Genomic DNA, 25842 nt, shown 5'->3' with positions numbered 1-25842 from the left:
AACACCTCTTAGATGTATTTCATTGCACACTTCCATTGGATTCTTAAAGACTAAATGATAAGACAATTAAAGGCAACACCTCGTAAATAGTGCAAAAATCACCCTACTAACTGACACATAATTCACATCTGCTTGTAAAAATGATCAATTTAACAGCTGTACATCTGTTTAGCTACTTGGGACAAAATAGATTACGTCAGTCTGTGGATCCACTAGTGGAGCTCTACTGCTGAGTGCTCAGTCTAATGTAGTCCTACCTTTATCTACAACCAATCAAGACATGCTACCATGATGCCATAGGTCAGATATACAGTTAGCCCTATTAGAGCATTCAGATTGAATTCCTAAAGCCAGTACTTACTGACAGCCTGGTCCCAGATCTGTTTGTGCTTTATAGCCAACTCCTGTAGTTGTAGGGCCTTAGGGGTTGGCAAGACAGCACAAACAGATCTGGGACCAGGCTAACTGATTGATTCTGGAGAGTGAACAATCTGTCCAGATTGCCAGTGCTTACTGCACCATGGGGAGCAGACAGGAGTTGTATTCACATTGTCAGGAGCTATTATATCAGAGCAGAGCTTTAAACCACGTGATTCACTTAACTACATGTAATTACCAGCCATATTGCAGCACACCATTCAATATGTCATAATAATCAATAAGCTGAAAGGACAGACGCTTCGTAAACAGAGAAAAATGGGAAATGGTAAAAACAATACGCAAAAATATAATGCGTAAACATATTTGAAATTAATGTTTTACTTTGCTGTCGTTGCTTAGGGACACAGAGATACTCTAGTAATTTTGAGAATATGGATACAAAATAATACTTGATTGTTTTAGCTTTACCTTTCCCTCACATGTGGCCTGGAGAAACAAACAATTATACCCCTGTGTTGCCATTACACCTTTGGTGTGACTTCTACCAATTAGAGCTTTGCAAAAAACTACATTTGAAAATCACCTCATCTGTAACGGCACAATCCCGTGAACTGCTAATCACACTAATCTGTCGAGCAAGACACAAATCCAAAACATCACATTTTTCAACTTGTTAACAACCTCACACATGTTAAAATATTCTGTAAAACCACAACTTCTAAACAATTACAATAATTGACTTTTACAGATAAGTTCATTTTACAAGAATTGTACATGAACAAATAATGAATAGACAATTGTGCTCATTGAAACTCCACAGTAGCACCGTTGTAGGAGGATGAGAACTTCTCCTTTCTCGGGGAATTAGTCCTTTCACTCAGCCTCGGCTGCCAACCTACCTCTATCACCATATACCTCCTTATTACACGCCATCCAGCCTGCCAAATGGGAAACTAAACGCAAACACCACACGGACGCTATTTGTCTGAGGTAATGGAGATGAGAAAAATAATAAGGGATGTGACAGAAAGACAGAGAGAAATAGCATCAAAATAGCTGTCATCGCCTCTCATTGTCACGGAACATAACTACATCCTATTGCAGAGAGCCTTTATTTATTCTACTGAGGATTATTATTAGAGCCTCTTCGCCCTCTGTCAGCTCTAACAGGCGATGAATACGGTTTGATTCGTCCAAGGGAACTTTCCATCCTACAAAAAAACTAAGTATGATAGCTGTGGAGATTCCATTGGAATATTATGAGTCCGATTTCTTCTGTCCTGAGGATGGTTGTTTGGTTGGTTCATGCGCCTCTCCGCGGTTTCAAGAAGTGATTCCCCTTCGCTTTAATCAGCTAAGAGTTATAGGTCTATTGGGAATTAATCACGCAATGAGTTAAATCAATCCTATTGTGTGAATGTGCCAGGGTAAAATAAGATAAAAACTTCAAGTACGGGGCCCAAATTGATCCGGTATTGACAATTTGCACTTCAGATGACCTTTTCAGAGCTCTGCCCACATACTTGAGGACCAGTACTGTATTGGGAGCAGTCTGACAGTGGATAAAGAAGTAAGAAATGCTGCTGTATGAAAGCTTTATACAAAAAAACGTCAGTGTTATTTGAAGAGCGAAAGAGTCAAAAGGATGTTTTGGTTGGTCATTGAGAGGTTGGCATCTCACTTTGCAGGGAGTACCGGCTTGTCTCTATTCACATCAGTGAGGCCACATTCCTGGGGAGAAAGGCTAACATTGGACAAAATAATCCAATGTCCAATTGGATAAAACCATGTGTGGAGCCCTTTGCTGTGCCAGGCGATTGACTTCCCTCTGAAAGGGTTTGCACGACACAGACAGGCAGGGAGTAAGGCCTGGTATTGGAAGTGTATACACAGATGGGTCGACGTTAGAATGACACAGTGTGAGGGAAAGCGGACACCCTGTTGGGGCCCTTTAACTAGATTTGGAGGTCCAAAGCCTCTTGTAAGGAATCAAATAATGCAGGTCTGTAGAGCCGGTTGTCTTCAGGAGTCTCACCCGGGATACCCTTAATGCCATTCAGAAAGTCCACCCTTTCATTGAGATTTGATTTATCCTCGTAAAATGTATTGTGTGTCACACTTGTCTTATTTGAACTGTCCTCTCCAGCTGACGGAGTAAACGGCAGATCAGTTATGCGTGGGGGGTATTCAAACGGTACATCGAATCCTCATCTATATTTCGCTAAGCTGTTTTCAGGACTGGAGGTCCTTGGGGTCTATGAGAAGGACAGAGAGGGACAATAGAAGTGTAGCACATCTACCCTCAGACATCAAACCCCCTGATGGTCTGTCGGCCCCCAATCCTTCAGTCTCGCCCCTGTCTAGCCTCTTCCTTTTAGCTGTTGAGAAATATCTCTTATCTACCACAAGCAGAGCCTCTCCTCCCCTTCTCTCTTCCCTTCTATTGATATCTACGATCTACTAAGCCATCTCCAGTCCATAGCCAAGGGCACTACCCTCCAGGTCCCCTCGGCCCGAGCAAATCACGTTAGCTCCACTTCCTTTAGGAGTGGCCCTGGGGAATGCCCCCGAATGAATAACATCTATCAACACCCTGAAGTGGAGGGGAGAAAGCAGGGGCTTTAGTCTGCCAACTAAGAGGTGATATATAGCAACAGCCTCTATAAGATAGTGTGTGTGTGACAGTGAGGGAGCACAATCAAGAGAGATAAAGAGACATGTACATGAGAACATGTGTGCGAGAGGAAATTAATTGCTATGGGAATTGCGATCACTATCACATCTACGTGATACAATAACATAGACTAATTTAAGTAACAAACTGCGTAATTCTCCCCAGATCACATGAAGGATAAAGAAATACACTGAATGTACAAAACATTAACAACATCTTCCTAATATTGAGTTGCACCCGTTTTGCCCTCAGAACCGCCTCAATTCGTCGGGGCATGGACTCATGCTGGCCCATGTTGACGCCAATGCTTTCCACAGTTGTGTCAAGTTGGCTGGATGTCCTTTGGGTGGTGGACCATTCTTGATACACACGGAAAACAGTTGAGTGTTAAAAACGGTTAGATTCTATATGAACCTTAGAAAATTTAACAGAGGATTAGTAAAGCTTAAACCAAGTTTATTCACCCATTGGGTCAATACAGCTGCATAAGACAAAATACATATTCACAGAAGCACTGATATTTAACCCTTTTTCCTATGCTGAGTCTCCTACACATCTGAACAGTCAATGCATCTCTGTTGCTAGACTGAACCTTAGTGATATCTGTTCTTCCTCATTTCATCTGACCTGACCTCTGCTCCAAAGTGCTCACTCCTCCCCAACTCACGGCTGTCATGTTGACTGGTACCAGCCTTTGTCTTTTCTCCTCCCATAGGATCCCTGATGGCTAACAATAACCTATCCCGACAGAATGTAAACGTTACACATTCCTCTCTCTCCCTCAGTAACATGAATAAGTCTATTTAATATTTTCAGAACCCAACAAAACCCAACCGTGTTGAAGTTCTTGACACACTCAAACCGGTGCGCCTGGCACCTACTACCATACCCCGTTCCAGGGCATATAAATCCATGTCTCAATTGTCTCAAGGCTTAAAAATCATTTTTTAACCTTTCTCATTGAAGTGGATTTAACAGGTGTCATCTATAAGGGATCACAGCTTTCGCCTGTTCCGTATTTGTCATGGAAAGAGCAGGTGTTCCTAATGTTTTGTACACATAGTGCAGCTCCCTAGCTCAACGTAGCATAGCGGTCTAGTACATAGACCCATTAATAGGGACAACCTAATACATATGGTATTGAGATATCATTTACAACACGATGGGGGGAATAATAAAAGAGAAAAAATATTTTATCTTTGTCCATCCTCCCTCCCCCTTTCTCCCTTCTCTTTCATTTGCTTCTTAGCAGATTCTTCCCTTTCTCCACTTTAATATTTAATGACTGAAAATAGGTAATTTAATCTTCATTAAACATACAGGGGCCAGCTCTCCTCTCTTGTCTGGGTGAATTAACGGCGAGACCACTGAGATTAGGCGGTAAGGCCCTGAAATCACATAACTGTGACAAGCATTATATGACGGCATATCTTCTGTTTTTTTAACCCTTTAACACGCACCTCAACTGGGCGGTTGAGCAAATTTTGACAACGAATTTTAAATGAAATTAAACATATGAATTAAGTTTGGCATATTTTATCATCATCAAAATGCTCATGTGGTTTTCATTATCAGACTCCCATATTATTTGAAACACGCATTCTAAGATGGTTGAAAACCAGGAAGTGAATGCGAGCAAAACCGAACCACATTTACCACACATTTTTTGTACTAACTGTGTATAAAATGGAAAATTACACAACGTTGTAAAATGTTGTTGACTTCTAAAACATAATTTAATAATGATTAAATTAGTAATATGATGTTGTTTTAACATTTTAGGAACTCTTGAGAAATATGCTCTACTAAGAGGTTGAGATGTCCATTAAATGATTGCTATTCACTCAAAGCTAGTGATAACGGACAATAGAGAAATATTGTTAAATATTGTGCAAACATAAAAATCTTCTTACATCCATATCATTATTCTCTGTCTGCCTGTTATGTTCAATATGTTTGACAATATCATTCAGTGCATCTTACTGGTCTTCGAAGCATATACAGTGCATTCGGAAAGTATTCAGACCCCTTGACTTTTTCCACATTTTGTTACTTTACAGCTTTATTCTAAAATGTATTAAATAGTTTTCCCCTTATCAATCCACACACAATACCCCTAATGACAAAGCACAAACAGGTTTTTAGAAATGTTTGCAAATGTATTAAAAATAAAAACCGAATCATCACATTTACAGTGGGGGGAAAAAGTATTTGATCCCCTGCTGATTTTGTACGTTTGCCCACTGACAAAGAAAGGATCAGTCTATAATTTTAATGGTAGGTTTATTTGAACAGTGAGAGACAGAATAACAACAAAAATTTCCAGAAAAACGCACACTGTACATAAGCATTCAGACGCTTTACTCAGTACTTTGTTGAAGCACCTTCGGCAGCAAATACATCCTAGAGTCTCCATGGGTATGATGCTACAAGCTAAGCACACCTGCATTTACTCAGTACTTTGTTGAAGCACCATCGGCAGAAAATACATCCTAGAGTCTCCATGGGTATGATGCTACAAGCTAAGCACACCTGCATTTGGGGAGTTTCTCCCACTCTTCTCTGCAGATCCTCTCAAGCTCTGTCAGGTTGGATGGGGACCATCGCTGCACAGCTATTTTCAGGTCTCGCCACAGATGTTTGATCGGGTTCAAGTCCGGGCTCTGGCTGGGCCACTCAAGGACATTCAGAGATTTGTCCCAAAGCCACTCCTGGATTGTCTTGGCTGTGTGCTTAGGGTCATTGTCCTGTTGGAAAGTTAACATTCGCACCACTCTGAGGACCTGAGCGCTCTGGAGCAGGTTTTCATCAAGAATCTCTCTGTACTTTTCTCTGTTGATCTTTCCCTCGATCCTGACTAGTCTCCCAGTTCCTGCAGCTGAAAAACATCCCCACAGCATGATACTGCCACCACCATGCTTCACAGTAGGGATGGTGCCAGGTTTCCTCCAGATGTGACGCTTGGCATTCAGACCAAAGAGTTCAATCTTGGTTTCATCAGACCAGAGAATCCTGTTTCTCATGGTCTGAGAGTCCTTTAGGTGCCTTTTGGCAAACTTCAAGCGGACTGTCATGCACCTTTTACTGAGGAGTGGCTTCTGTCTGCCCACTCTATCACAAAGGCCTGATAGGTTGAGAGCTGAAGAGATGTTGTCCTTCTGGAAGGTTCTCCCATCTCCACAGAGGAGCCCTGGAGCTCTGTCAGAGTGAGCATCGGGTCACTTCCAAGACCAAGGCCCTTCTCCCCCAATTGCTCAGTTTGGCCGGGCAGCCAGCTCTTTGATGATTCTTGGTGGTTCCAAAGTTCTTCCATTTAAGAATGATGGAGGCCACTGTGTTCTTGGGGACCATCAATGCTGCAAAAGTGTTTTGGTACCCACCCCCAGATCTGTGCCTCGACACAATCCTTTCTCGGGGCTCTATGGACAATTCCTTCGACCTCATGGCTTGGTTTTTGCTCTGACACGCACTGTCAACTGTGAGACCTTATATAGACAGGCGTGTGCCTTTCCAAATCATGTCCAATCAATTGAATTTACCACAGGCGGACTCCAATCAAGTTGTAGAAACATGTCAAGGATGATCAATGGAAACAGGATGTACCTGAGCTTAATTTAAAATCTCATAAGGTATTTCTGTTTACATTTTTTATACATTTGCAAAAGAAATCTAAAAACCTGTTCTCTTTGTCATTATAGGGTATTGTGTGTAGATTGATGAGGACGATGAGGATTTTTTATTTTATCCATTTTAGAATAAGGCTGTAACGTAACAAAATGTGGAAAAAGGGAAGGGGTCTGAAAACTTTCCCAATGCACTGTAAACTGTAAATGCATTCCTTTACATTAATTTTAATATTCATATTTTGACATACAAATTTATAATATTTTATTAATATTTTATATCATTATAAGTAAGTTATAAGTACATTTTATTTATTTTATTATCAGTTCCATTATAAGTAAATGAAGCAGACATAATGTAAATGAATGTATACATTTTATTTTATGATTAAAAAAGTCTACGCAAATTCCAAAATGTGTTTATTCTAATTGGGCAACTCAACCAGCATTATCTATGAAAGTTTTAGTCATGCAAACAAAATTTCATTTTATGGCCTACACTGAGGCTAAATACACATATTTAGCAGAAAAAAACTTTGCCAGATTATTTTTTTTTGGGGGGGGGGGGGGGGTTAATGGGTTAATGGACTTAAGATGATCTCTCTCCGGTCAATGTCAAAGAGGCCCTTATGAGGCTATTTGAAAAACACACACATATACTGCATGTTCACGCATACACTTTTAATGGACGAGTCACACACGCACACACACTCATACATGCGCACACACGCAAAACACAAGCACGCATGGACACACACACACTGAAGGAAGATCGTAATGACTTTGAAAACGGGCAGTAAATAATACTGATTGGCTCCCATCCTTTGAAATTTGATTGATATGCCTCTTGGGAGATGCAGACCGAAAATCGATGGTGTGAGGATGTAGGAGCCGGCTCCATGCCTCTTGCTTACCCACCAATCTCTTGGGTTATACCCCAGGTATCACCACACCGGAGCGGGGGGAAAAAGGGGGCTTTCATGGGAAAACTCCCCATGCTGTTATTTTCCCATGTTGGTGTGAACCTCAGTGCTGAACATCGATGTGTTGTTGTATGCAACAAAAGGTTTTGGGTCAATTCCATTTTAATTCGGTCCATTTAGGAAGTTGCTAAGCCTATCAACAGTGCCTTCAGAAAGTATTCATACGCCTTGACTCATTCCACATTTTGTTGTGTTACAGCCTGAATTCAAAATGGATTAAATTTGATTTTTTTTCTCACACATCTACACATAATACCTCATAATAACAAAGAGAAAACACGTTTTAGACATTTTTGCACATTTATTGAACATTAAATACAGAAATATCTCCCTTACATAAGCATTCCCACCCCTGAGTCAATACTTTGTAGAAGCACCTTTGGCAGTGATTACAGCTGTGAGTCTTTCTGGGTAAGTCTGTAAGAACTTTTCACATCTGGATTGTGCAACATTTGCCTATTATTCTTTTTAAAATTCTTCAAACTCTGTCAAATTGGTTGTTGATCATTGCTAGACAACCCTTTTCAGGTCTTTCCATACTTTTTCAAGTACAGTAGATGTAAGTCAAAACTGTAACTCAGCCACTCAGGAACATTCCCTGTCTTCTTTGGAAGCAACTCCAGCGTATATTTGGCCTTGTGTTTTAGGTTATTGTCTTGCTGAAAGGGGAATTCATCTCCCAGTGTCTAGTGGAAAGCAGACTGAACCAGGTTTTGCTCTAGGATATTGCCTGTGCTTAGCCCCATTCAATTTATTTTTTTTTATGCTGAAAAACTCCCCATTCCTTAATGATTACAAGCATACCCATAACATGATGCAGCCACCACTATGCTTAAAAATATGGAGAGTGGTACTCAGCAATGTGTTTTACAGAATTTTCCCCAAAAATAACACTTTTTATTCAGGACAAAAAATTAATTGCTTTGGCATTTTTTTTTTTTTCTTCAGAATTACTTTAGTGCCTTGATGCAAACAGGATTAACATTTTTATTCTGTACAGGCGTCCTTCTTTTCACTCTGTCAATTAGGTTAGTACTGTGAAGTAACTACAATGTTGTTGATCCATCCTCAGTTTTCTCCAATATCGTGGAAAATTGAAAGATTATGTTATAATGCTTGTATTGTATTATAATGGTTGTAATATTCGACAGAATATAGTATTCTGTTAACTATTGTGTGTGTGTCTTACTGAGGATGGGCCTCTATGAGATAGCACTGACAGAGGAGATTTACGATGTCTTTGGGTAATAAAGCCTAAAAGAGCATTCCAGAGAACATGAGCTAATGGTTCTGTTCTATACCATACCGTAGAGATGGTTCCAGTTTGGAGTAGGAGGACCAGACACTGGTCTATACAGTGAAACTTGTTGACACAGCAGTTGCTGTCTGCTATGTTCTATAGATATCTTTCATACAAAACTTAACCTTGTGACCCATTCTATGTATCTGTGGTTCGTCATGTACGTTGAGAGGGGTGTATCTTCGCTATAAAAGATCTTTGTACTTTTGTGTAGTCACTTTTCAATGGTTCATTAGAGATAGAGCATCATTGAAAGTCAAGGGCTTTTGCAAAGCTCTTATTATTAAAGATGTAGTTTAAGTAATACTCTGACTGGTGTGTGAAGTTTGTAACTCTCCTCATTTGGTAATGGAGAAATTAGCCACCACACCTATCACAGCCATTAAACTCTGTAACTGTTTTAAAGTCACCATTGACCTCATGGGGAAATCCCTGAGCGATTTCCTTCCTCTCTGAGTTAGGAAGGACGGATGTATCTTTGTTGTGACTGGGTGTATTGATACACCATCCAAAGTGTAATTAATAACTTCACCATGCTCAAAGGTATACTCATTGTCTGCTTTTTTTTTACCCATCTACCAAACGGTGCCTTTCTTTGCGAGGCATTGGAAAACATCCCTGGTCTTTGTGGTTGAATCTGTGTTTGAAATTCACTGCTCGACTGAGTGACCTTACAGATAATTCTATATATGGAGTACAGAGATGAGGTAGTGGTAAACACTAATATTGCACACAGAATAAGTCCAAGCAACTTATTATGTGACTTGTTAAAACATGTTGGGGCTAGGGGGCAGTATTTTCACGGTCGGATGAAAAACGTACCCAATTTGAAAAGGTTACTACTCTGGCCCAGAAACGAGAATATGCATAGTATTAGTCGATATGGATAGAAAACACTCTGAAGTTTCTAAAACTGTTTGAATGGTGTCTGTAAGTATAACAGAACTCATACGGCAGGCAGAAATCTGAGAAAAATACAAGCAGGAAATTAAAATCTTGTGGCTGTACTATTTTCAAGTCATTGCCAATGGAACACACAGTGACAAAGGATTCATTTTGCACTTCCTAAGGCTTCCACTAGATGTCAACAGTCTTTAGAAAGTTGTTTGAAGCGTCTATGATGAACAGAGTCCGAATGAGAAGGAAGGGAAGTTGATGTCCCTGGGATGACATCACTTCATTGTCGCGCGTTCATGTGAGATGAGACCTTGTGTTCCAAAACGTTTTTCAAGAAACAGGAAAGGTCCGGTTGAAATATTACTGACGTTTCACGTTAAAATGGCCCTAAAGATTGATGCTATACAACGTTTGACATGTTTGAACGAACGTAAATATATATATTTTTTTGGCTTTTCGTCGTGACATTTCCCTACATTTTGAGTAGCCTACTGACCGCGCTAACAACATGGAACAACATGGAGTTATTTGGACATAAATTATGAACTTTATCGAACAAAACAACATTTGCTGTGGACCTGGGATTCCTGGAAGTGCCTGCTGATGAAGATTATTAAAGGTAAGTGAATATTTCTAATGTTATTTATGATTTTAGATGACTTCAAAATGGCGGCTATCTGTATTGCGTAGAGTATTTTTCTGAGCACAGTACTCAGATTATTGCAAAGTGTGCTTTCCCAGTAAAGTTATTTTGAAATCTGTCAATGCGGTTGCATTCAGGAGATGTTAATCTATAATTCTTTGAATAACAGTTTAATATTTTATCCACATTTTATAATGAGTATTTTTGTAAATTCACCGGCAGTTTTGGGGGAGATACATTTTCTGAACGTCACGCGCCGATGTAAAATGCTGTTTTTGGATATAAATATGAACTTGATTGAACAAAAAATGCATGTATTGTCTAACATAATGTCCTAGGAGTGTCATCTGATGAAGATTGTCAAAGGTTAGTGCATAATTTTAGCTGTTTTTCTGCTTTTGGTGACGCCTGTCCTTGAATTGAAAATGGCTGTGTGTACTTTTTTGGCTATGTACTCTCCTAACATAATCTAACTTTATGCTTTCGCCGTAAAGCCTCTTTGAAATCGGACAATGTGGTTCGATTAAGGAGATGTTTATCTTTCAAATGGTGTAAAATAGTTGATTGTTTGAGAAATTGAAATTATTAGATTTTTGCTGTTTTGAATTTCGTGCCATGCTAGCAATCCCGTCAGTGGGATTCTATCCCCAAGAGGTTTTAAGCAAGAATGTCATAAGAAAGGGGTTGAATACTTATTGATTCAAGACATTTCCGATTTTCATTTTTGATTCTTTGTAAACATTTCAATTTAAAAAAATCTCAATTTAATCAATTTTAAATTCAGGCTGTAACAACAAAATGTGGAAAAGGTCAAGGTGTGTGAATACTTTCTGAAGGCAGTGTTATGTAGCCTATCTATATACCGTTGATTGTTGTTGGTTACGTAGCCTATCTATATACCGTTGATTGATGTTGGTTATGTAGCCTATCTATACTACCGTTCAAAAGTTTGGGGTCACTTCGAAATGTCCTTGTTTTTGAAAGAAAAGCACATTTTTTGTCCATTAAAGTAACATCAAATTGATCAGAAATACAGTGTAGACATTGTTCATGTTGTAAATGACTATTGTAGTCATAGTTTTGTTTTGGCCTGCACTACCACTTTAACACTAGTGACGTTAAGCCCCTTGAGAATAAATAATGTTTTCTGAATTGAATTGAGACTTTCTAATTAAACAACCCATCTATCTACCTACCTCATCCCCATACTGTATTTATTTATTTATCTTGCTCCTTTGCACCCCAGTATCTCTACTTGCACATTCATCTTCTGCACATCTACCATTCCAGTGTTTAAATGCTATATTGTAATTACTTCGCCACCATGACCTATTTATTGCCTTAACTTACCTAATTTTCACTCTGTATATAGACGTTTTGTTTTCTTTTGTTCTACTGTATTATTGACTGTATGTTTTGTTTATTCCATGTGTAACTCTGTGTTGTTGTATGTGTCGAATTGCTATGCTTTATCTTGGCCAGGTCGCAGTTGCAAATGAGAACTTGTTCTCAACTAGCCTACCTGGTTAAATAAAGGTGAAATAAACATTTTAAAAAATTGAAAAGAAGGAAAAAAGACTATTTGCTGGAAATCATGTAGCCTGAATTGACCCACACATCATACCTACTGTATAGCATGTCTGGTTGAGAAGAATGAACACACGTGCACCCACACACCAGAATATCTGGTTCTAAACTCTGTCAATCCAATCACTGTCTCTGTCAATTAGGACTGGCTTCTGTAATTGCATCAAGTAGGTTATGATGACCTCACAAGGGCTTGTTACCTTCCACACAATTGGAGAAGCAGAGATGTTGGAAATGTTATGGAAATTGTCTTTAATTGGGATTGGTGCCTCCTCGTTATGCACCAGCCTCTTCGTAATGTTCATATAGACTCTTAAGGAAGTGTGAGGGAGTACAGTTCCATCTGAACAATGGTGAAGAAAGACAAACTGCTTTCGAACGGACTCCTCCAATGTAAACCAAGAAGCTTCTCAGATACTGAGTGAAACTCTTGTATGTGACGCTCATTCTTGGGATGATAATCACACTTTGAAACTGTGAGATTACAGCATACATGACTAAGCAGGAGGCGTAGATTCTGTGGACATCATGAAATGAACTCAAGTGCTGTTGTCTCAGAGGGAGGGATTTCTGTGCTGAGTTCTTGTCAGTTCTGAGTTAGTTGTACGTTGGAATGTGATGAAAATGAAAATAAAACGAGGAAGGGAGAAGCACAGAGAAACCGCCATTGTCCTGACCTAGAAATAACACCATCACTCTCCAAAAGCTGACACTCAAATATTGGCAATTTTCCCCCTCCCTTCTAGCCAAAATAGCAACAGCCTCCTCCAAAAGACAGCTTATCAGTGATTCGGAAGAAGGCACCTTTAATCGTAAAATCACCCATTGGTGGTGGGAGAGCTTGATTCTTTATTTTCCCAGCCGGTGAAGTTCTGATTGCATCCCAAAGGGCACCCTATTCACATGTAGTGCACTCCTTTTGATTATGGCCTGTAGGGCTCTGGTCAAAAGTAGTGCACTATATAGGGAATAGGGTGCCATTTTGGACTCCTCCAAGTGCGCCTAAAGATCAGCGCTCTAACCGCTCGCAATATGATAGAAATGTAATTCAATTTTCCTTTACAGAATGGTGCGTTCATTCCAGAACCCATTTCCCACACAATCCTTGGGAGCCTTCATATGTCAAAATGATTCTCTGACCCACCATACCTGTCGTAACCTAATGGGGTTAGACCTAGTGCTGTTATGGTGACCGTATTACCGCCACACCTGCGGTCACGAGTCATGACGGCAGTCAAATTCTACGTGACTGTTTAGTCACGGTAATTAGGCTTCTCCAAGCTCTGATGCTGCTGATGGTCATTAGTAGCCTACCAAACTTGCTAACTGCCTGGTACTAAGCACTCTATTGTCCATGCAAATGTAATTGAAAATCAAATCAAACACTTCATGGGAGCCCATGAGCTCATGCTGCTCAACATTTCTATACAATTGCATGAAAAAACAATGATGGCCTCTATTAAAAAGAGGAGGATCCCATCAGATTTCTATAGGCTAGGCCTACTATATTTATTTCTCAACTTGCCTAATATTACGCACATTGCTTTATTTTTCATCAGGATTAAATAGCCTACCTGTCTGACATGAAAATGAACCACAGGAAAAGCATCCTCCATTCGCTATTTAAGTGCATAAATGATATGCCCTTTTTCCTGCTACCTCTGTTTCGAGACAGGTGCAGGATAATGGTCTATTCTAAATCAAAACTAATTTCACACATATATTATTTAGTATATGTAAAGACAAGATTAAATCAAGAATAGTCTGATTGGAGCCTCACGAGTGCTGCAGTAGTCTAAGGCACTGCATCGCAGTGCTAGCTGTGCCACTAGAGATTCTGGGTTCGAGTCCAGGCTCTGTCGCAGTCGGCCACGACCGGGAGACACATGGGGCAGCGCACAATTGGCCCAGCGTCGTCCGGGTTAGGGGAGGGATGTCCTTGTCCCAATGCGCACTAGCGACTCCTGTGGTGGGCCGGGCGCAGTGCATGCTAACACGGCCACCAGGTGTACGGTGCTTCCTTCCTCCGACACATTGGTGAGGCTGGCTTCCGGGTTAAGTAGGCATTGTGTCAAAAAGCAGTGTGGCCTGGTTGGGTCGTGTTTTGGAGGAAGCACGGCTCTCGACCTTCACCTCTCGAGTCCGTACGAGAGTTGCAGCGATGAGACAAGACTCTAACTACCAATTGGATACCACGAAATTGGGGAGAAAAAGGGGCAAAAATAAAGAAGAAAACAAATAAATAAATAATAGCCTGATAGGTGACAATATTAGCGATATATTATCACTTGTGAATATTGCCCAGCTTGTGTGCAGTAAGGCAAGAAACGGCGCATGACGTTTCTTTGCGACTTCTTCAAATCATAGTCGCACACCTCATGCAGCCTAGCCCATAGCCCAATATGGTTTGTATCACAACTAAAATGGCTAAATAACTTCTTAAAACGAAGCACATTAATCCACTTTACAACGACTGTAGAGCCTAACTGGCATACATACGCAGCGCGTGAGTTTCACATTTGGGGAAGTTAATTTTCACCATAAAAATGCACCTTTATAATAAAAGCATTACATGCATAATCGCATTTGCAGTCATTTTTGAGAAAGGTGTTTTCCCGCTAAATGATTGAATTTTGGTACATTCGCTCTTAAAGCCTTCTACCATCTGCACATTGCTGTGCTTATAATGTGAAGAAATAGCCTAATAGTTTATCAACATTTTAAGCTAAATGTTCTGATCTGTTGCGTCAGGCTCATTGCTTAAAAAAATATTTTTTGATGCTAGTGGTTGTATTAATTTGGGATCTATCATATCCCACAACTGTCCCAGATTATGTTTGGAATATAAATTTCTCGCACAGAAAATAATTGGTCAACTTTTGAACTATGGTGGATAGTATATTGTCAAAAGTTGATAGGCTAGTGCTTTGCTGTTCGTCAGGACTACTCATCTTGTTAGCTGATGAAAAGTAAATGTGGACAGTTCTTCCAATATCTTCAATGTGTGCCTCGGAATTGGATAAGGACACGTGCAGTTGCGTTCCCGATTTGTTTCTTCACTTGTATCCTGTGAGAAAGACCCGATTACATAACAGGCTATTAAGAAATGAGCCATGTGAGTCAGAGGTGCTTCGGAGCACGCAGCCGGGAGAAGGGAATTATAATTATTATATTCAGCCCAAGGGCACAATGGCCACTTGCCGCAAAAGGCATGGATTGTTTTAGTGGGCATTACGGCCACACAAAGGGGATGTCGCCGGGAAATTCGAGGCATAATTAACGGCTTGTCAAATTGTGAATGAGAGACTGATGAAGTGTGTACAGCCTGCGCAAATAATAAAGCAGAGCTCATGCCTTTCATGTGACTTTTTCAAATCATCATAATAGTCGCATCATGCAGCCTTAGAATGTATTAATAATACAAACGTTGGGCTATATGTTTTGATCACAACTAAAGTTGCATAAATAACTCTAAATTAAAGAATTTAGGAAGATCTGTTTCTTTTTAAACCGACAACACAGAATAGCCACATGTGCGCACTCCCTCAGAAATCGTTTGGAGATTTTTTATTAAACTATGTTCAATTGTATTCTTCATACTTTAAAATGATTTAAAATAATGCCATGGAATTCTAAGCAAATCTTGTCTGCTAAATGAACTAGTGTAGCCCACAGCCATATGGCATAGCAAGATCAGGGCCTGACATAAGGACAAGGAGTATGCTATTCTGTTTTTCTGAAATAGACTACATTTTTTTCATATCATGTTTCTTTAGACCTGTCTAAAATACATAATGGAGTTGTTGTGATGGTTTAGGCTACGGATTTTTTTACTTTTTAAAATGTAGATATTCCAAAGGTTTGCATCAGTGGCTTGTAGGTTATGTGTGGAAGCCAGGAGATGCTAAATGTGTTTATGTTAATTAAAGGTCAATTACCGTAAGATCGGCAGTTATTTGCTTGACAATCACCTGCGGACAAAATTTCATGACTGCCACAGCCCTAGTTACACCATACCTGTCGTAACCTAATGGGGTTAAGCCACACAGCTGTTTATTACACCACCTATTCAGGCCTCTATCTCGACAATATAAAGACATGCACACAGATACATACTTAGCAGAATACAATAACACATTGCGAATGCGGGGTGCAGCAGATTGTATGTATCTAATGTGGTTTGTCAGGACAGGAGTGTGAGGAGCAGTGCCATGCAGGGAGAAGTGAAGAAGCTACATACAGAGAAACTAACAACTGGGTTGTGAATGTCTTATCAGAACTCTATAGGATAGAAGGCCATACATACAGTATATACTATATATCAGTGGATGCTGGCGGGAGGAGCTCTATACAGTGGGAATAAAGAGTATGTGAACCCTTTAGAATTACCTGGATTTCTGCATAAATTGGTCATAAAATTTAATCTGATCTTCATCTAAGTCACAACAATAGACACACACAAACAATTATAATTTGTCATGTTTTTATTGAACACACCGTGTAAACATTCACAGTGCAGGTTGGAAAAAGTATGTGAACCCTTGTATTTAATAAGAGGTTGACCCTCCTATAGCAGCAATAACCTCAACCAAATGTTTTCTGTAGTTGCGGATCAGTCCTGCACAACGGCCAGGAGGAATTTTGGACCCTTCCTCTTTACAAAACTGTTTCAGTTCCACAATATTCTTGGGATGTCTGGTGTGAACCGCTCTCTTGAGGTCATGCCACAGCATCTCAATTGGGTTGAGGTCAGGACTGACTGGGCCACTCCAGAAGGCACATTTTCTTCTGTTCAAGCCAGTAGCGCTGCAGAATATCCAGGTGCTCTTTTGCAAACTTCAGACGTGCAGCAATGTTTTTTTTGGACAGCAGTGGCTTCTTCCATTGTGTCCTCCCATGAACACCATTCTTGTTTAGTGTTTTACGTATTGTAGACTTGTCAACAGAGATGTTAGCATGTTCCAGAGATTTCTGTAAGTCTTTAGCTGACACTCTAGAATTCTTCTTAACATCACTGAGCATTCTGCGCTGTGCTCTTGTAGTCCTCTTTGCAGGACGGCCACTCCTAAGGAGAGTAGCAACAGTGCTGAAATTTCTCCATTTATAGACAATTTGTAATACCGTGGACTGACTTATAAAGATACTTTTGTAACCCTTTCCATCTTTATGCAAGGCAACAATACTTAATCTTAGGTCTTCTGAGATCTCTTTTGTTCGAGGCATGGTTCACATCAGGCAATGCTTCTTGTGAATAGCAAACTCACATTTTGTGAGTGTGTTTTATGGGTTCTAACCCATAAAAGCTCTAACCAAAATCTCTAATCTCATTTTATTGATTTAACACCAGGTTAGTTGACTCCTGAATCCAATTAGCTTTTGGAGAAGTCATTAGCCTAGGGGTTCACATACTTTTTCCAACCTACACTGTCAATGTTTAAATGATGTATTCAATATAGACAAGAACAATACAATAATTTGTGTGTTATTAGTTTAAGCACACTGAGTTTGTCTATTGTTGTGACTTAGATGAAGACCAGATCAAATGTTATGTCAAATTTATTCAGAAATCCAGGTAATTCCAAAGGGTTCACATACTTTTTCTTGCCACTGCAAGATGTTAATGTAATATTTTGGTTGTGTTGTTCTCACTGCTTTATTAAGCTATTCTTAATCCACTAGTGTAAGTGATCTATAATACATGAACGGTACAGTTGAAGTCGGAAGTTTACATACAATTAGGTTGGACTCATTAAAACTCATTTTTCAACCACTCCACAAATTTCTTGTTAACTTTTTAGTGACAGGGGGCAGTATTCGGAAATTCGGATGAATGACGTGCCCAAAGTAAACTGCCTGTTACTCAGGCCCAGAAGCTAGGATATGCATATAATTGGTGGATTTGGATAGAAAACACTCTAACGTTTCCAAAACTGTTCAAATAATGTCTGTAACTATAAGAGAACTGATATGGCAAGCGAAAACCTGAGAAAAATCCATCCAGGAAGTGTGATTTTTTTTTATGTGGGTGGTTTTCAATTGAATGCCTATTGAGTATCTAATGGGTTAGGACCCAGATTGCAGTTCCTATGGCTTCCACTAGATGTCAACAGTCTCTAGACATTGTTTCAGGCTTGTTTTCTGAAAAATGAAGAAGAATGACACCTTTCTGTCAGGGGACTAAGGAAGCATGCAGTGCTGGTTTTGTGCGCGTGACTGTGTGCGCGCCCTTCGTTCTTTTTCTTTTCTATTCAATACGCTATTGTCCAGTTGAAATATTATCAATTAATTAGACAATTGACATTTTACATTTACATTTTAGTCATTTAGCAGACGCTCTTATCCAGAGCGACTGACAGTAGTGAATGCATACATTTCATACATTTTTTCCCGTATTGGTCCCCCGTGGGAATCGAACACACAACCCTGGTGTTGCAAACACCATGCTCTACCAACTGAGCCACACGGGACCATTGACAACCATTGACAACCTGAAGATGAATTATAAACATCGTTTGACATGTTTCAACGAACTTTACCGGTACTATTAGGATGTATTCGTCTGCATGTTTTGACCGCCTTTGAGCCAGTGGATTACTGAACAAAACGCGCCAACAAAACAGAGTTTTTGGGATATAAAGAGGGACTTTATCGAACAAAACAAACATTTATTGTGTAGCTGGGACTCTTGTGACTGCAACCAGATTAAGATCTTCAAAGGGTAAGTGATTCATTTTATTGCTATTTCTGACTTTCGTGACTCCTATACTTGGTTGGAAAATGTATGTATGCTTTTGTAAGCGAGGTGCTGTCCTCAGATAATCGCATGGTATGCTTTTGCCGTAAAGCCTTTTTGAAATCTGACAAAGCGGCTGGATTAACAAGAAGTTAATCTTTAAGCCGATGTATAACACTTGTATTTTTATGAATGTTTATTATGTCTATTTCTGTATTTTGAATTTCGCGCTCTGCAATTTCACCGGATGTTGTCGAGGTGGGTCGCTAGCGGCACGCCTGCGCCAGAGAGGTTAATTAACTATAGTTTTGGCAAGTCGGGTAGGACATCTACTTTGTGCATGACACAATCATTTTTCCAACAATTGTTTACAGACAGATTAATTCACAGCATCACAATTCCAGTGGGTCAGAAGTTTACATACATTAAGTTGACTGTGCCTCTAAACAGCTTGGAAAATTCCAGAAAAGGATGTCATGGCTTTAGAAGCTTCTGACAGGCTAATTGACATCATTTGAGTCAATTGGAGGTGTACCTGTGGATGTATTTCAAGGCCTACCTTCAAACTCAGTGCTTCTTTGCTTGACATCATGGGAAAATCAAAAGAAATCAGCAAAGATCCCAGAAAAAAAATTGTAGACCTCCACAAGTCTGGTTCATCCTTGGGAGCAATTTCCAAATGCCTGAAGGTACCACGTTCATGTGTACAAACAATAGTACGCAAGTATAAACACCATGGGACCACGCAGCCATCATACCACTCAGGAAGGAGACGCGTTCTGTCTCCTAGAGATGAACGTACTTTGGTGTGAAAAGTGCAAATCAATCCCAGAACAACAGCAAAGGACCTTGTGACGATTCTGGAGGAAACAGGGACAAAAGTATCTATATCCACAGTAAAATGAGTCCTATATCGACATAACCTGAAAGGCCGCTCAGCAAGGAAGAAGCCACTGATCCAAAACCACCATAAAAAAGCCAGACTACGGTTTGCAACTGCACATGGGGACAAAGATCATACTTTTTGGAGAAAAGTCTTCTGGTCTGATGAAACAAAAATAGAACTGTTTGGCCATAATGAGGAAAAAGGGGGAGGCTTGCAAGCCGAAGAACACCATCCAAACCGTGAAGCACGTGGCTGGCAGCATTATGTTGTTGCAGGAGGGACTGGTGCACTTCAAAAAATAGATGGCATCATGAGGCAGGAAAATTAGGTGGATATATTGAAGCAACATCTCAAGACATCAGTCAGGAAGTTAAAGCTTGGACGCAAATGGGTCTTCCAAATGGACAATGACCCCAAGCATACTTCCAAAGTTGTGGCAAAATGGCTTAAGGACAACAAAGTCAAGGTATTGGAGTGACCATCACAAAGCCCTGACCTCAATCCTATAGAAATTTGTGGGCAGAACTGAAAAAGCGTGTGCGAGCAAGGAGGCCTACAAACCTGACTCAGTTACACCAGCTCTGTCAATGGGCCAATAGCTAGTCTAGCTTGCAGACGAAAAAGGCAGTTTAATTGAAAACTAGCAGTATTCCAATCTTCTCTATTTTGCAGCTTGGATAATGGAATAATTGCATGTACAGCGACCCCTTCCAACCCTGAATTGAGGTACGTTTTCATGGTACATTTTCACAACAATCGTCACTGATTGAGAAATTCAAAGGGCAATTATCGTTAATTAACATAGTAGATGGAAATCATTTAATATTTAAATTCATGCACTTTGAAATGAATTTTGCAACTCTGTCCCAGAACCACATAACTACAGGGCTCTCCCACATCATATGAAGGAATGTGCCTACCTGATTTAGCGGACTCAGTGAACAGTTGGGAATTGTGGCCAATTGAATTGTCAAATGTTTCCTTGGTGTTAAATACAGTCTGTGAACAAACTTAAAATGTATCAATTGGTTGTTCGGATTACAGGATGCCAATTTTTCCATATTCTGGTCCAGTTAAAGTGTGGTTCAGATTCAATTAGATGTGTGGACCATACTTTTTTAATGGCTAGCACAGAATATGAGCTTTCCAAAAGTTGTTTATATATATATGGAGATCAGTCTGTTCGGGAGCCCAGATCATACATTTTTAAATCCCATCATTGGATGTTTCGGTAGCTGGGTTTCCCAAGGGACTCCAAAGGCCAGCATAGCTGACCTAAATTATATAGAAAAAAGGAGTAGCCTGGTAACGTGTATATATCTTTCCAATCTTGGAATTTTCACAAACCATTACTGTCCATGATATCGGTGAGAGTATGCATTGAACTACAGAAATTCAGCCGTGCCAATATATTCATTTTGACAATAGATATTCTGCCGGTTAAAGTAACTGGGATATTATTCCATCGACAGAGGTCGGATTGAATTGATTTGAGCGTTACTTTAAAGTTTCTGCCAATGGTTTACCTAAAGGAGGAAACATATCTACTCCCAAATATTTCAAATGGGAAACAATTTGGATTCCATAAGTAGAGATGGGGCGGCAGGTAGCGCTTGCTTGGGAGCGATTGAGATACAGTGGCTTGCAAATGTATTCACCCCCTTAGCATTTTTCCTATTTTGTTGCCTTAGAACCTGGAACTAAAATGTATTTTTATTTAGATTTCATGTAATGGACATAAACAAGTGAAATGAAAAAATAAAAATGGAAAAGTGGTGCATGCATATGTATTCACCACCATTTTTGATGGCCAAAAATGTAACTTTCTGGCCATCAAGGAAAACCCTATGTCTGGCGCAGAAAAAATACATTGTTTAAGAAAAAAATAAGCAAACACGTTTGATATTCGCCAAAAGGCATGTGGGACACTCCCCAAACATATGGAAGGTACTCTGGTTAGATGAGACAAAAATTCAGCTTTTTGTCCATCAAGGAAAACGCTATGTCTTGGCGCAAACCCAACACCTCTCAACACACTATCCCCACAGTGAAGCATTGTGGTGGCAGCGTCATGCTGTCAGGATGTTTTTCATCGGCAAGGACTGGGAAACTGGTCAGAATTGAAGGAATGATGGATGGCGCTAAATACAGGGAAATTCTTGAGGGAAACCTGTTTCAGTCTTCAAGAGATTTGAGACTGGGATGGAGGTTCACCTTCCAGCAGGACAATGACCCTAAGCATACTGCTAAAGCAACACTCGAGTGGTTATAGAGGAAACATTTAAATGTCTTGGAATGGCCTAGTCAAAGCCCAGACCTCAATCTAATTGAGAATCTGTGGTATGCCTTAAAGATTTCTGTACACCAGCAGAACCCATCCAAATTAAAGGAGCTGGAGCAGTTTTGCCTTGAAGAATGGGCAGAAATCCCAGTGGCTAGATGTGCCAAGCTTATAGAGACATACCCCAAGAGACTTGCAGCTGTAACCGCTCTTGCTGCTGGTGATTCTCTGATCCACCTCTACGCAGATGACACCATTCTGTATACATATGGCCCTTCTTTGGACACTGTGTTAACAAACCACCAAACAAGCTTCAATGCCATACAACACTTGTTCCATGGCCTCAAACTCTTAAGTGCTAGTAAAACTAAATGCATGCTCTTCAACCGATCGCTGACTGCACCCGCCCGCCCGACTAGCATCACTACTCTGGACGGTTCTGACTTAGAATATGTAGACAACGACAAACACCTAGGTGTCTGGTTAGACTGTAAACTCTCCTTCCAGACTCACATTAAGCATCTCCAATCCAAAACCAAATCTAGAATCGGCTTCCTATTTCACAACAAAGCCTCCTTCACTCATGCTGCCAAACATACCCTCGTAAAACTGACTATCCTACCGATCCTTGACTTCGGCGATGTCATTTACAAAATAGCCTCCAACACTCTACTCAGCAAATTGGATGTAGTCTATCACAGTGCCATACGTTTTGTCACTAAAGCCCCATATACTACCCACCACTGTGACCTGTATGCTCTCGCTGGCTGGCCCTCGCTTCATATTCGTCGCCAAACCCACTGGCTCCAGGTCATCTAAGTCTTTGTGCCTTATCTCAGCTCACTGGTCACCATAGCAACACCCAACCGTAGCACATGCTCCAGCAGGTATATTTCACTGGTCATCCCCAAAGCCAACAACTCTTTGGCCGCCTTTCCTTCCAGTTCTCTGCTGCCAATGGCTGGAACGAATTGCAAAAGTCACTGAAGCTGGAGACTTATTTCTCCCTCACTAACTATAAGCATCAGCTGTCAGAGCAGCTTACCGATCACTGCACCTGTACACAGCTCATCTGTAAATAGCCCACTCAACTACCTCATAATAGCCCACCCTACCTCCCATATTGTCATTTTTTTGTTGTTGCTCTTTTGCACCCCAGTATCTCTACTTGCACATCATCATCTGCACATCTATCACTCCAGTGTTAATGCTAAATTGTAATTATTTTGCCACTATGGCCTATTTATTGCCTACCTCCCTAATCTTACTAAATTTGCACACTGTATATAGATTTGTATATTGTGTTATTGACTGTACATTTATTTATCCCATGTGTAACTCGGTGTTGTTGTTTTTGTCGCACTGCTTTGCTTTATCTTGGCCAGGTCGCAGTTGTAAATGAGAACTGGCCTACCTGGTTAAATAAAAGTGAAATAAATAAATAAACTGCTGCAAAAGGTGGCTCTACAAAGTATTGTTTCACAATAAAAATATATGTTGCATCTTCAAAGTGGTAGGCATGTTGTGTAAATAAAATGATACAAACCCCCCCAAAAATCTATTTCAATTCCAGGTTGTAAGGCAACAAAATAGGAAAAATAGCAAGGGGGTGAATACTTTATAGATACGGCCAAATATTGCCTGCGTATAATGAGATGAAGAGGCACCGGAACCTGTTCACCCAGCGTCAGTATGGGAGCCCATCGAACCCGCTGAGGCATGGGAGGCACGAGGCCTCCCAGGTAGCTCCGGCTCCAACACCCGGACCCGACATCCCCCCCAACACAAAAACAAAACAAAAAAACACTCCCTAATGCTTCCCTTTGACGAGTCGTTATTCTGTAACGATGTACGCCGAAAGTCGGGAAGCAAGTTCAGGGAGTGAATGCATTTAATTAATAAAAGAACAAAAACAAGAAACACGAAGAGCGCACCGACATAGAACAGGAACAATGACGACTGGGGAAGAAACCAAAGGGAGTGACATATCTATATAGGGCAGGTAATCAAGGAGGTGATGGAGTCCAGGTGAGTGTCATTATGCACCTAACGCTTGTGATAGGTATGCGCCCTAACGAGCAGCCTGGTGACCTATAGGCCGGAGAGGGAGCACTCGTGACATAAACGTTCTGATCTGTTGCATCAGCCTTATTGCTTTTAAAAGTTTTTTTTATTATACAGTGATTGTATTCATTTGGGATCTATCGCGTCCCACAAGTGTCCCAGAGTATGTTTAGAATATTTCATTGAGATACCTGAGGGAGCCATGTGAGTGAGAGGCGCTTCGGAGCACGGCGATTGGCGGCCGGGAAATTGGAGGTCTGAATCTCTCCCAAATAAACCTGTGTGAACTGCTGTATTAATAATTTCAGAAAAAAATACTAGTACGTTTTTCTAATATCAATGTTTTTTAAGACCTGCCTAAAGAAAAAAATGGATTTATTTGTGATGGTGTATAATAAATGGATTTATGTGAACGTTAAAATGTAGACACCCCATTGTGGGTTATTTGGATTTATCGGGGCCTGTTAAACGGCCATAGCACTACACATATGGTCCTATATAGCTCAGTTGGTAGAGAATGGTGCTTTAGGTTATTTTTAGCCATTGGTGATGCATCAGGTACTGTCTAACGTAGCCAGATTTGGGGGAGTAAAAAAGCAATTTATAAACGTTTATAAAGTATATATAGTGCACACTTTAAATTAGGGGCTGCAAAGTAGTTGATTAATAATTTGTAAATGGTTTATAAGGATCTACATTAATGATCAGCTGAGGTATTAGTAAGTGCTTTTACTCACATTTAAAAACTCAAACAATTAATACATAAACCATTAATGACATATATAAATAGATTCATAAATTAGTATATAAATGGTGAGTCAAACCATTAATCAACCATTAACAAATGCCTTATAAATAATCTGATGAGTTAACAATTACTCCTTTATAGCTGATTTCTAAGTACATTAGTATTACATTATTAATAATTTACAAATTGTGAACATACTATAATCAAACACCTTATTCATTATTTTATAAATAATTAATAAATCATTTCAAATAGTGTTTATAAATGCATAAATTACTATTTAGAGATTGCTTATTGACATTTACAAATGAAGGAATAATGATGAATAAATGGGGATTAAACTCTTTACAACCTGTTTATAAATGGTTTATTAAGGGACCGTAAAATAAAGTGTTACAAAGATCCCTTTATCCCAAGTCCTAAATATCCTAATCCTTCCCGTAATACAACTGGTACCTATTTTTTTATTGCATTTGACTGAGTGTATTAGATATCCTAAAAACTAAACGAACTTGTGATAGTTCCACATTTCATTGTCACTCCATTCACACACATCCTTAAACACGCACATACAAGACCGAGACGAAAAGCAAAGACAGACAGTCAACAGTGAAAAATGCACTCCACATTAGATTAGAGTGGTGGTTGGAGAAAAATAAAATCAAACCATTGCGCCACAGACAGTTGTTTCAAAGTAGGCCAGGGGAGTAGTTTTGGGGTGTTTGCGCTTTGTGCAACGGTTGACATTTCCCAGAATGCCCTAGCTGGAAAAGGAAGAGTGAGGGAAGGAACACAACAAACAAATCCGTGCGTGGCGACACATGACGAAAAGCAATTATAGCCCTCGTGTTGGTGACAAAGCCTTTCCTATAAAGTGCCATGAGACAGGATGTGATGTCATGCTCTATCAGCATAGGCCTACAGGAATGGGGAACAAGCTCTACAATACAAGAGCTGGTGTACTACTCAGAATCCAGACTGAGATTTGAGTCACTGAGTTATTAAAGCAGGAGGGAAGCTTAAGAGTACTACTCTCAAGTCT

The 25842-nt window shown here is 40.0% G+C and overlaps 1 protein-coding gene across 5 annotated transcripts in view; it reads right to left on the bottom strand.

Annotated features, from left to right (window-relative positions):
• The window catches only part of diaph2 (diaphanous-related formin 2), a 759144-nt gene that overhangs the window by 59732 nt on the left and 673570 nt on the right, over nucleotides 1–25842 (bottom strand). The gene's annotated exons all lie outside the window — the stretch shown is intronic.

The sequence above is a fragment of the Salmo salar genome, chromosome ssa05, assembly GCF_905237065.1.
Source record: "Salmo salar chromosome ssa05, Ssal_v3.1, whole genome shotgun sequence".
Taxonomy (NCBI): Eukaryota; Metazoa; Chordata; class Actinopteri; order Salmoniformes; family Salmonidae; genus Salmo; species Salmo salar.
Note: the sequence above shows the minus strand (reverse complement) of the source record. Positions and strands in the feature narration are given on the sequence as shown.